The following is a 10,557-nucleotide window of genomic DNA, read 5'->3' as shown; positions in this document are numbered from 1 at the left end:
TGAGGAGTTATTATGAACAGGCATGAAGTTTCAGTTAAATGAGATGAATAAGCTCTAAGAATATGCTCTCCAAATATCTGGAGTCAACAATAATGAATTGCATAATTAAAATTCGTTAGGAGGACGGATCTCAGGTTAAGTGTTCTTATGCCAGTAAAATGAAAATTTTAAAAGTTAAAAAAAGTGAAAAAAGCAATAATAGTTAAATATTTATCACATTATTGAATTCTTTTTTGAGACAGAATTTCACTCTTTTTGCTCAGGCTGAGTACAATGGCAAGATCTCAGCTCACTGCAACCTCCACCTCCCAGATTCAAGCAATTCTCCTGCCTCAGTCTCCTGAGTAACTGGGATTACAGGTGCCTGCCACCATGCTCAGCTAATTTTTATATTTTTATTAAAGATAGGGTTTCACCATGTTGGTCAAGCTGATCTCGAACTCCTGACCTCAGGTGATCCACCACCTCGGCCTCCTAAAGTACTGGGATTACAGGAGTGAGCCACCGCACCCAGCCATATTATTGAATTTTAAAAAATAAATTTAAAATGTAGAGATGTGAGTACACCATCATGAATTTCTCACAAAGCACCTACGATCCACATATGTATTTGAAAACACTCTGATTTTTAAAATAGAAAATTATTTCAAGATGTATAAAGCTCTGTAGAGTCTCAGTAAAGCATTTATACAGATTGAATTTGACCATTGGGCCACCAATATGCAATCCTCATAAATATTTTCTGAAACTACAGGCTCCTGAGTGATCCATTTCTGGTGAATAACCCTATATTCTTAAGAACTGAACACTGTTGAATGACATCTGCCCATAATTAAGTTCCTCAAACATCTGGAGCCTCACCTACTGAAGAAATTCCACTTGGAGACTCAGCCTACCCCAGATAGTGAATACCTGGCAGTCAAGCTGGGAAATGAAAAGGGAGTTCTAGCCTCACCCTGCTGGGAACTCTTACCTACTCTTACTTTTCCAAGTTAAAATAGGATGCTCTGGAGTAGGGTTCTGCGCAGTCACACGGCACACATTTCCCCACCATCTCAACCTGTAAAATATTGTGTCAATTTCTCGTATTGTGTTTTGTCATTATTTCTTGATTTACTTGGACTGGAACGCTGCAATAAACATCTCTCTATTTGATTGTAATCCTTATAAAAATTTAAATCATTTAAAAAATTAATTAATTAAAAAAGACATCAATTCCACTAAGTCTCAAGGATACCACAGAGTTGGGAAATATTGGTTCACCCCATGGCAGATTCCACTAGTTACCTAATCAATTTCCTTTCTTATCTTCTCCCTTACTAATGTAACCTTACTTTAACAGGGCAATTGTGTCAGTTAGCATTTGATGCATTATAATTTGTCACAAAATTTGCAGCTTAAAACAAGTTTTTCATAATTCTGTATGTCAGCTCTATGGGCTTGGTTCAGTTGGGTGGTTCTTTTGGTCTCAGCTAGTCTCATTTACATGTCTGCAATCACTTGCTTTTCAACCAGATAACTAGTTCTGGGGATTGGCTAGCTATTGGCTGCATGACAGGGGTGATGGGCCCTGTGTCTCTCACCATCCAGTGGAATAGCCTGAATGGGGGAATCAATACAGTTCTGAGAGAGTGATACAAAGCATTCAAGCACCTACCCCTGGAGGCCTAGGCTAGGAATTGGCACTGCATCACTTCCTCTTCATTCAACTTGCCAAAGCAAGTTACAAGTTAAACCCAGACTTAAGGAGTAAGGAAGTAGACTCTACCTCTCAGTGGGAGAAGGTTCAAAGTCATATTGCAAGGGGACTGGGAAAAAGGAGAGAAATAATTGCTGTTGTTTTGCAAGCAACTTGCCATAGCAGTATATTAATAATGTTTTTATTTTCTGTATTTTAGGATGTTTTGACATCTTAAAAGCCAGAGATTGCTTCTCCCAAGGCTAGCCGGTTCTTACAGATCATAAGGAGCTCAGCCATGAGCACATCTTTTATACATGAAGTCTCAAATTCTGAGACTTGAGCCCCAACCACTTCTTTATGTAACTTACTTTCACGTATCAAGCCATGATTTTCCCTGCCCCTAAATCATCGCAGGACCAGGTACCAGCCAACGAAAGACCACCACAGTGTCCTGAAGATCACTGGCATTATTTAAACTAGTCAGTCCTAAACTGTTTATCCTGCCCTGCCTTGCCTCTCTCATGGAAACCCAAAAAACTGTCTCACCTAGATTTCCCTCTGCCTCCTGTCTTTGTCTCCTGACCAAACTGGTGCTGTCCCTTATGGCCTTGCATAACATAGGGTGACCCCCCTCTCTGGGACCTGTGGACCTCAACAACTTCTTTCTTGCAAGCTTCATTTTTGTTTCCTTCAGTGGCTGCACTGGCTTGACCATGTCATAACCAATATACATAGTTTAGGACACGCAGCAATGTGTCTGGGTGAAAAGAAAAGAAATAAGCAAAGAGAAAAAAACTGAAAATGAAAAAGGAATCATCCATTTTTCAGCCATCCTTACACTGAAGGGTGGTCAGGCAACAAATCTGTGTTCATAGCTTGGGGCTTCTGAGAAACCTGCTTAGAAGAGGAAAGGCTTGGCTGACTCACATATTTGGCCTTGAATTTTTCCACTTCTTTAAGGCAGGAATGCAGAAGCAATGCCAGAGGAGAAGCCAGTGTCCTCAAACGTTGAGACAACAAGAGTGAGCCTGAAAGCCACATCCTAAGATGGCAGACCAGAAAGGAAAAGGGAGACAATTGCAGGCTATTTCCCTACGACTTTTTATAGAAGAAAAATAAAACTTCTTACTAGTTTGACCTACGTTAGGTCATTTCTGCCATTCAGTGGTGCTGAATTTACATCCTCACTGATACAAACACCGTGGCACATCATGGTGCAGGAAACTCAGTTAACATATTCACAATGGTGTGGCCACACAGGAGAAAGAAACAAGAAAACATGCTTCCAGGTAGATCTCCTGGGTCACTGTAAATTGAACAAGGACACAAGGATACAGGGACCCGAGACACAATCCCACCCAGCTCTGTCCTAGAGCGAAAATGATGGCTTCATGCCCTAGAGCACAGCCTAGTATTGGATACCTTCTTTTCAAAAATTATATTTCTGAAGCAATATTTGGTGCCATGGGGACAAAGATGAAAATGTACACAAATTGAAATAAAAACATGAAAGCGTGCAGATAAGATTTTCCCCAGGAATATAGAAATTGTTTTCATCTACTATCCTTGTGGGAAAAATCAATAACATTCGACAACTTGACAGCATTTGTGGGTTAAGGTTTCTGGAAATTCACTAATTCACTCAACAAATATGAATCAAGCTCCTGGATAATTGATGTATGGTGATTCTACATAAATTTAATTAATGCTTTCTTATTTCACAAAATATTAAAGATACTGCCAGATATGGTGACTTTGAAGAAGAATATAACTACGTCCTTTCCTTTTCCCCTTTCTTCTCCCTTCCTTTGCTTCTTCCTCTTTTCTTTCATTCTCTTGCTTTTCTTCTCCTTCCCTTCCCTTCTCTTTCTTTCAGGAAAGACAGGTGGGGAGAAGAATTGCATTAACATTTTACTTTCTTTCTTTAGGTCTGTAATTCTCACAGCATGGAAGAAGTAACGCAAGTGTTATACAAGAAAACTTTCAATGGTAAACAGATATGGCATTAAATAATGCTGAAACATATGGTGAGAAAGTTTTTTTTTCATTTTCCATCTTCTCTTTCTTTGTTTTTAATTTAAAAAATACTTACAAAAGGGCTGCAAAATAATGTAAAAATTAGCTTCCTACCTCTTTTCTCCCTGCCTTCTCAATTTTCCTCTCCAAAGACAATCACTTTTACTTCTTTCAGCTGTTTTAATATCAATTATTTTGTACTTTAAAATAAAATGCTTATACTACTTTTGATTAATCAAATTTAAAGTTTTGTTTTGGTGCTCTTTATAATTGATTTAAAATTTCTATGTGGATTTAAAGGCATGTCCACAAATTCTCTGTTACTCATTGTGAGGCAGGCTGAATCCTCCTCCTCTTAAATGGGGCTGAAATTTGTAACTTGCTTCTAACAAATGGAAGAAAGCAGAGGTGACAGTGTTTGACTTTGCAGACCAGGTCATAAAAAGGCACTGTTGCTTCCATTGGGGTCTCTCTCTTGTTCATTCTCTTGGATTATTTGTACCAGGAGAGGTTAGCAGCCATGTTATGGGGAGAGGCCTATGTAGTGAGGAACCGGGCATCTGTCCAGTGGCCACTGAGTAGCCAAGGTTTCCTGCCAACAACCATGTGAATGAGCTTAGAAATGGTCGCCATGTTCCCAGTCAAGTCTTCAGATGACCACAGTCTCTGCCAGCCTCAGGTCTGTGGCTTCATGAGACACTCATACAGCTAAATTGCTTCCAAACTTTTGAACGAAAAAAAGTATTAAGAAAGTTAAAAAAAGTTAAAAAAGTTAAGTATTTACTTAATTGCTTTAGGCTACAAATTTTTGGATAATTTGTTACATGGAAATGTATTATTAATAAAGTACTTTAAAAACATTTATCTCATACTCATAATATACTTACACAATATTTACAATTAATCAATAACCTCTCTTTATATTTTACCTAAGTAAATGTTACCCACTGCTGAGCCAATTAATTAATTTTGATTGCACGTCCATTCTTTTAGAACTTATTTATTCTACCTGGAAGTAAAAATTGCCAATTTTACCAGGCATGGTTATCCATGTATCTATCTCAATGATTTTTCAGAATACTTCATCAGATCTACAATATATAATAGTCCCCGGTTATTTACAGTTTCACTTTCCAGGGTTTCAGTGACCCGTGGTCTACTGCGATCTGCAAACATGAAGTGGAAAATCCCAGAAATAAACAATTCATAAGTTTTAAATTGCACACTGTACTGAGTAGTGTGGTGAAATCGCTCGCCCTCCCGCTCCATTCCATCTGGGTCTTGAACGATCCCCATGTCTAGAGGATCCACGCTGTATATACCACTTGCTCATTAGTCACTTAGCAGCCATCTCACTTAGCAGATTGACTCAGTGCTTGTGTTTAAGTAACCCTAATTCTATTTACAATGGCCCCAAAGTGCAAGAGCAGTGATGCTGGCATATTGTTATAATTCTTTTATTTTATTATTAGTTATTGCTATTTTCTTTTCTTGTGCCCAATTTAGAAATTAAGCTTTATCATAGACATGTATGTATAGGAAAAACACAGTATATATAGGGTTCAGTACTATCCATGGGTTAGGCATCCACTGTAGTCTTGAAATGTGCTCCCTATGAGTAAGAGGGAATGATGATACCTCTTAGAAGATTTATTTACTCCAAGTGGCATATCATAATAGACAACCTAATAATTCCTTCCTTTTTTCCCCATGAAAACCCTTGTCTCAGAGCTACTGCCTTCTAGCTCTAATCCAGATATTTTCTGTAGGCCTGTCTTCCTGGGATGCATCTTTGCTTCATTTTGGGACTTCCTTTCACTGGTCTTGTGTGTCACATTTTCTCTCCTTTTTAGATCTTCCTTCTCTTGTCCTTGTGTTATTTCTTCTTTTGTGGGAGGACATTATCCAGTAGCTTCCTAGTTATGAGGGCATGGGTGGAAAATATGTGCATTTAGATATCGGAACTTAATTTCTCTAAGATCAGGTGAGAATATTCTGTACGAAGATTTTTTTTTTTTCAATTCTTGAAATTAGATATTCACAGATTTTTTCCCCACACTTCAGTTTTCTTCAATAGTTTGTGTCCCCCCGCAACAACTTGCTATTTATATTTAAGCATTTCTTCTGGTTTTCTACTGTTGTACAACTTGTAGCACAATGCCTGGTACATAGAGCATACAAAATGGTTTCCAACGTACAAAGAAAGAAATGGACAACATATAGCTAATAGATTTAAATGAATAACTTTCTAATTTTGGAAGGAATTAGACTTTAATTTTGGTTTTGAACAGATTTTAATTAGTCTTATAACTTTTGTAATTCTCACTTCTATATACCCACAGCCACTTCATTGTATCTTTACTTTAGCACTGGTCAACCTGTAGTCTCCGTTAGAATGCAAACTCATTACTAATCTTCAGTAGATGCTTTGTCATCGTGTCTAATTTACAAGTGAAAATTGATATTTTAGCAATAGTTACTGTCACCTTTATATCTGCTAATGGTGTCTAAGCTGGATGCTCTGGGTTGGGAAGATGGAACTAGATTTCATCACATGTAACTTAGAACAAGCCAACCCAACTTCTTCCACCTCAGTACACTCATCTCTAAAATGACGGATTTTGAAAGTATCTGGAAAATGGAGAACTTCTCAAATCTAATTTGCAGAATGGGAGTGGCTTATGTAATATTAGGTGCCAAATTTCTATTCTCTGATTTTAAAAGCTATCGTTACAAAAGGATATTGGGGTGAGTACTCAGGCTTTTAGGTTTCCACTCTAGAGTCATCATCATTCTTACCCTTTAAGCAAATCACTCATTTTCCTCATTTGTAAAATATTTTGGCTTTCTCATTTATATAATAAGGGCAGTAATTATACCACTATGGTAAGAACATTAATTATTGTGAAAATAAAACAGTGAAAAATATAAAATATCATCTCAATATAAGGAACTATTATTACTATTAGTTATTCCTGTTCTTTATTCTATTACTTAAGAATTCAGAACCACGAGTGCTATGTAAGTTATTGCTACGGACTGAATTGCGTTCCCTCAAAATTCCTAAGTTGAAGCCTTCTATGGTTTGAATAATTGTACCCTTCTAAACTTATGTTGAAATTTAATCCTCAGTGTGGCAGAATTGAGAGGTGGGGCCTTAATGAGGTGAATGGGTCATGAGGGCTCTGCCCTCATGAATGGATTAATCTGTTTATGGATTAATGGATTAAAGGGTTATCATCAGAGCACGACTGGTGGCATTATAAGAAGAGGAAGAGATGCCTGAGCTAGTAGACATAGCCTCCTTGCAATGTGATGCCCTGCACTGCCTTGGGACTGTGCAGAGAGTCCCCACTATCAAGAAGACCCTCACCAGATTCAGTCTCTCAACCTTGGACTTCCTAGCTTCCAGAACTGTAAGAGTTTTTTAAATATAAATTACCTAGTTTCAGATATTCTATTATAAGCAACAGAAAACAGTTTAAGATAAAGCCCTAACCAGCCATGTGATTGTATTGGACACAGGGTCTTCAAGAAGATGATTAAAGGCCCGGTGCGGTGGCTCAAGCCTGTAATCCCAGCACTTTGGGAGGCGGAGACGGGCGGATCACGAGGTCAGGAGATCAAGACCATCCTGGCTAACACGGTGAAACCCCGTCTCTACTAAAAAATACAAAAAACTAGCCGGGCGAGGTGGCGGGCGCCTGTAGTCCCAGCTACTCGGAGGCTGAGGCAGGAGAATGGCATAAACCTGGGAGGTGGAGCTTGCAGTGAGCTGAGAACTGGCCACTGCACTCCAGCCCAGGCGACAGAGCGAGACTCTGTCTCGAAAAAAAAAAAAAAGAAGATGATTAAAATGAAATGAGGTCATAAGGCTAAAAACCTGACCTCATAGAACTGGTATTCTTATTAAAGAGAAAGAAGTACCAGAGATCTCCTCTCTCTGCCATGTGAGGACACAGTGAAAGGCAGTCATCAGCAAGCTGGGAGGAGAGTGCTCCCCAGAAACTGAACCCTATTGGAACTTTGACCTTGGACTTTCTAGCCTTCAGGTCTGTAAGAAATACATTTCTATTGCTTAAGCAGCCCTCCTGCATTTTGTTATAGCAGACCGAGGAGATTAAAACAGCTATCTTTAAAACCTTCAGTTTCTTTTTCTTCATTTTAATTTTCAGCACTTTTTCCAACTGGACATGCCCTACTGATTTTTCTTCTTCCCCAGCATTTTATCCCCTAATATTAACATTTTCTTGCAACTGTGTGAAATATTAACCCTTGATTTGCCACATCCGTACCTTCTTGTATAAGTACGAGATTGTCTAATTTATTTTAGTCCTTTGAAAAAAACTGTAAGCATTCTAAATAACTGAAATTAAGACTTCTGAAGTTTCATGCTATGGCTGTTATATCAGTTCTTGCCATGATAATGTTATATAACAAAATGTCCTTAAACTTGGTGTCTTAAGACAGGAGTCATTTATTCTCCCAGGTGTCCCTGGAGAATCCTCAGTGATGAATGACTCTGCTAGAGCCTACTGCACCAGGATGGCTGTGCTCCTCACTCCAGGCCTGTTGAGAGACTGACGCAATCCTGCTCTATGTGTTTCTTTATTCTCGCACCAGCAAACTTGTTTTTATGGCAACAGCAGAGACGTAAGAGGGAATCAGAAATGCTTTAGGTTTTGTGTGATTTGGAATTGACACCCTATCACCTCACCTCCACTCCATTGACTTATGCAAGTCTCATAGTCAAAGTCAAGAGGCTGGGAAATATACTCTTATGAAACTACAGCAAGGGTGTGGATGCAAGGAAGGGTAATAATTGAGGACAACTATGCAATCTGCCACAGATACACAAGTTGTTACCACGGATTTTCGTTTGGGGGTTTTCATTCTTCACTTATATATTCTGCTCATCCCAAGTTTCTGGTATTCTCTGTGGGCTTTCTCACCATTTGCTAGGTCCTTTCTACTCTTTTCTTACGAACTTTTATTTTTGTTTGTTTGTTTGTTTGTTTGTTTATTTGGAGGCAGGAGACATGGTTGGACAGTCTTGCTCTGTCACCCAGGGTGGAGTGCAAAGTCACGGTCTCGGTTCACTGTCTCCCAGCAATTCTCCCACCTCAGCCTCCCAAGTAGCTGGGACTACAGGCATGTGCCACCATGACCAGCTAATCTATGTATTTTTAGTAGAGACGGGGTTTCACCGTGTTAGCCTTGAATCTTGACCTCAAGTGATCCACTCACCTCAACCTCCCAAGGTCCTGGGATTGCAGGCATGAGCCACCGCGCCCTGCCCCACTAACTTTTAGAGCTGGATCTCATGTGTGGGGTTTTTTGGGCTCTACATATTGAGGTTAACCATGATTCTAGATGGAAAGACTTGAAAGAATCTGAGACAAGTATTTGCATGTCTTTTCTACACACCTGTATCTTGATATTATGGTTTGAATTGTATCCTCAATAAAGATATGTTTGAGTCCTAACCCCCAGTACCTGTATATGTAACCTTATTTGGAATTATAGTCTGCAAATTTAATCTAATTAAGATGAGAACATACTAGATTAGGGTGGGCCTAATCTAATAACTGGCACTCTAATAAGGGGGAAATTTGCACACAGATATGCACAGAGAGGAGAATGCCACGTGAAGAAGGCAGAGATTGGAGTGATGCATCTACAAGTCAAGGAATGCCAAGGATTGCCAGTAGCCAACAGAAGCTAGGAGAAAGCCATGGGACAGACCTTCCCGGGAAAAAGCCTCCAGAAAGGAACCAACTCTGTCAACACCATGATTTCAGATTTATAATCTTCAGGAGTATGAGGGAATACATTTTTGGTGTTTTAAGCCACCCAGTGGTTTTTCTGAACACCCAGTTTATTTTACTTTGTTATGGCAATCCTAGAAAATGAATATGCTTAAAGACAGAAAAACTTAGTTCTTGCCTTATTCATCTACAAATTTGTACCTATATTGTAAGCTATTTGCAGTAATTTTATTACATTTTCCATCTCCTTGCCCCATCACTTACTGCCAGCCAAATAAAATATTTTTTGTTTGTGTTTTTGTTTGCTATGTTGTATTCTCTTATCTTTGAAGTCTATGTCTGGCACCCAACTTAAAGTGGCAGCCCAAACACCACAGCTCTCCAAGAACAAAAATCCTTCACCTGTCTCCCTCAGACCCTATTGCTTTTGCTTCCTCTGCCACTGAGTATTTCTGGCACTGACTTTCTGGACCTCCTGACTTGACTTACTACTGAGACATCCACTTCTCTCTCTTTCTGAACTCCTGGGGCTCTGGGTTGGTTTGCCATCACCTGAGTTATCAACTGATTTTTGATGGGGGCACAGAGCATACAAACCTTAGGATAACATTAGGTACAAGCAGGAAAGAAGATTAAAATGACCCAGAACCAGGAATCTACATAATATCAGCCATTTGGAAAAGGGAGTTGGCAATGGGGAGTGGAAATTCATTCATGATTTGACTCTTTCCTTGCTTGTTGTTGGTGTATAGGAATGCTAGCAAGTTTTTCACATTGATTTTGTATCCTGAGACTGTGGAAGTTGCTATCAGCTTAGGAAGCTTTTGGACTGAGATAATGGGGTTTTCTTGATATATGATCATGTCATCTGCAAACAAAGATAATTTTACTTCCCCTCTTCCCGTTTGAATATTCTTTATTTCTCTTGCCTTTTTTCTCTGCCCAAAACTTCCAGTACTATGTTGAATAGGAGTGATGAGAGAGGACTTCCTTATTTCATGCTGGTTTTCAAGAAGAATGCTTCCAGATTTTGCCCCTTCCATATGATATTGGCTGTGGGTTTGTCATATGTAGGTTTTATTATTTTGAAAT

The 10,557-nt window shown here is 39.0% G+C and overlaps 1 long non-coding RNA gene across 1 annotated transcript; it reads left to right on the top strand.

Moving 5' to 3' along the window:
* Positions 1-3,617: 3,617 nt before the first annotated feature.
* Positions 3,618-9,636, top strand: LOC108527774 (uncharacterized). The gene is made up of 3 exons (XR_001884923.1): positions 3,618-3,708; positions 6,930-7,113; positions 9,320-9,636. It is a non-coding gene; the product is annotated as an uncharacterized LOC108527774 (long non-coding RNA).
* The last annotated feature ends 921 nt before the right edge of the window (positions 9,637-10,557 follow it).

The sequence above is a fragment of the Rhinopithecus bieti genome, unplaced genomic scaffold, assembly GCF_001698545.2.
Source record: "Rhinopithecus bieti isolate Rb0 unplaced genomic scaffold, ASM169854v2 scaffold_8, whole genome shotgun sequence".
NCBI lineage: Eukaryota > Metazoa > Chordata > Mammalia > Primates > Cercopithecidae > Rhinopithecus > Rhinopithecus bieti.
The sequence above is the reverse complement of the archived record's forward strand: the minus strand, read 5'-3'. Positions and strand labels throughout refer to the sequence as shown.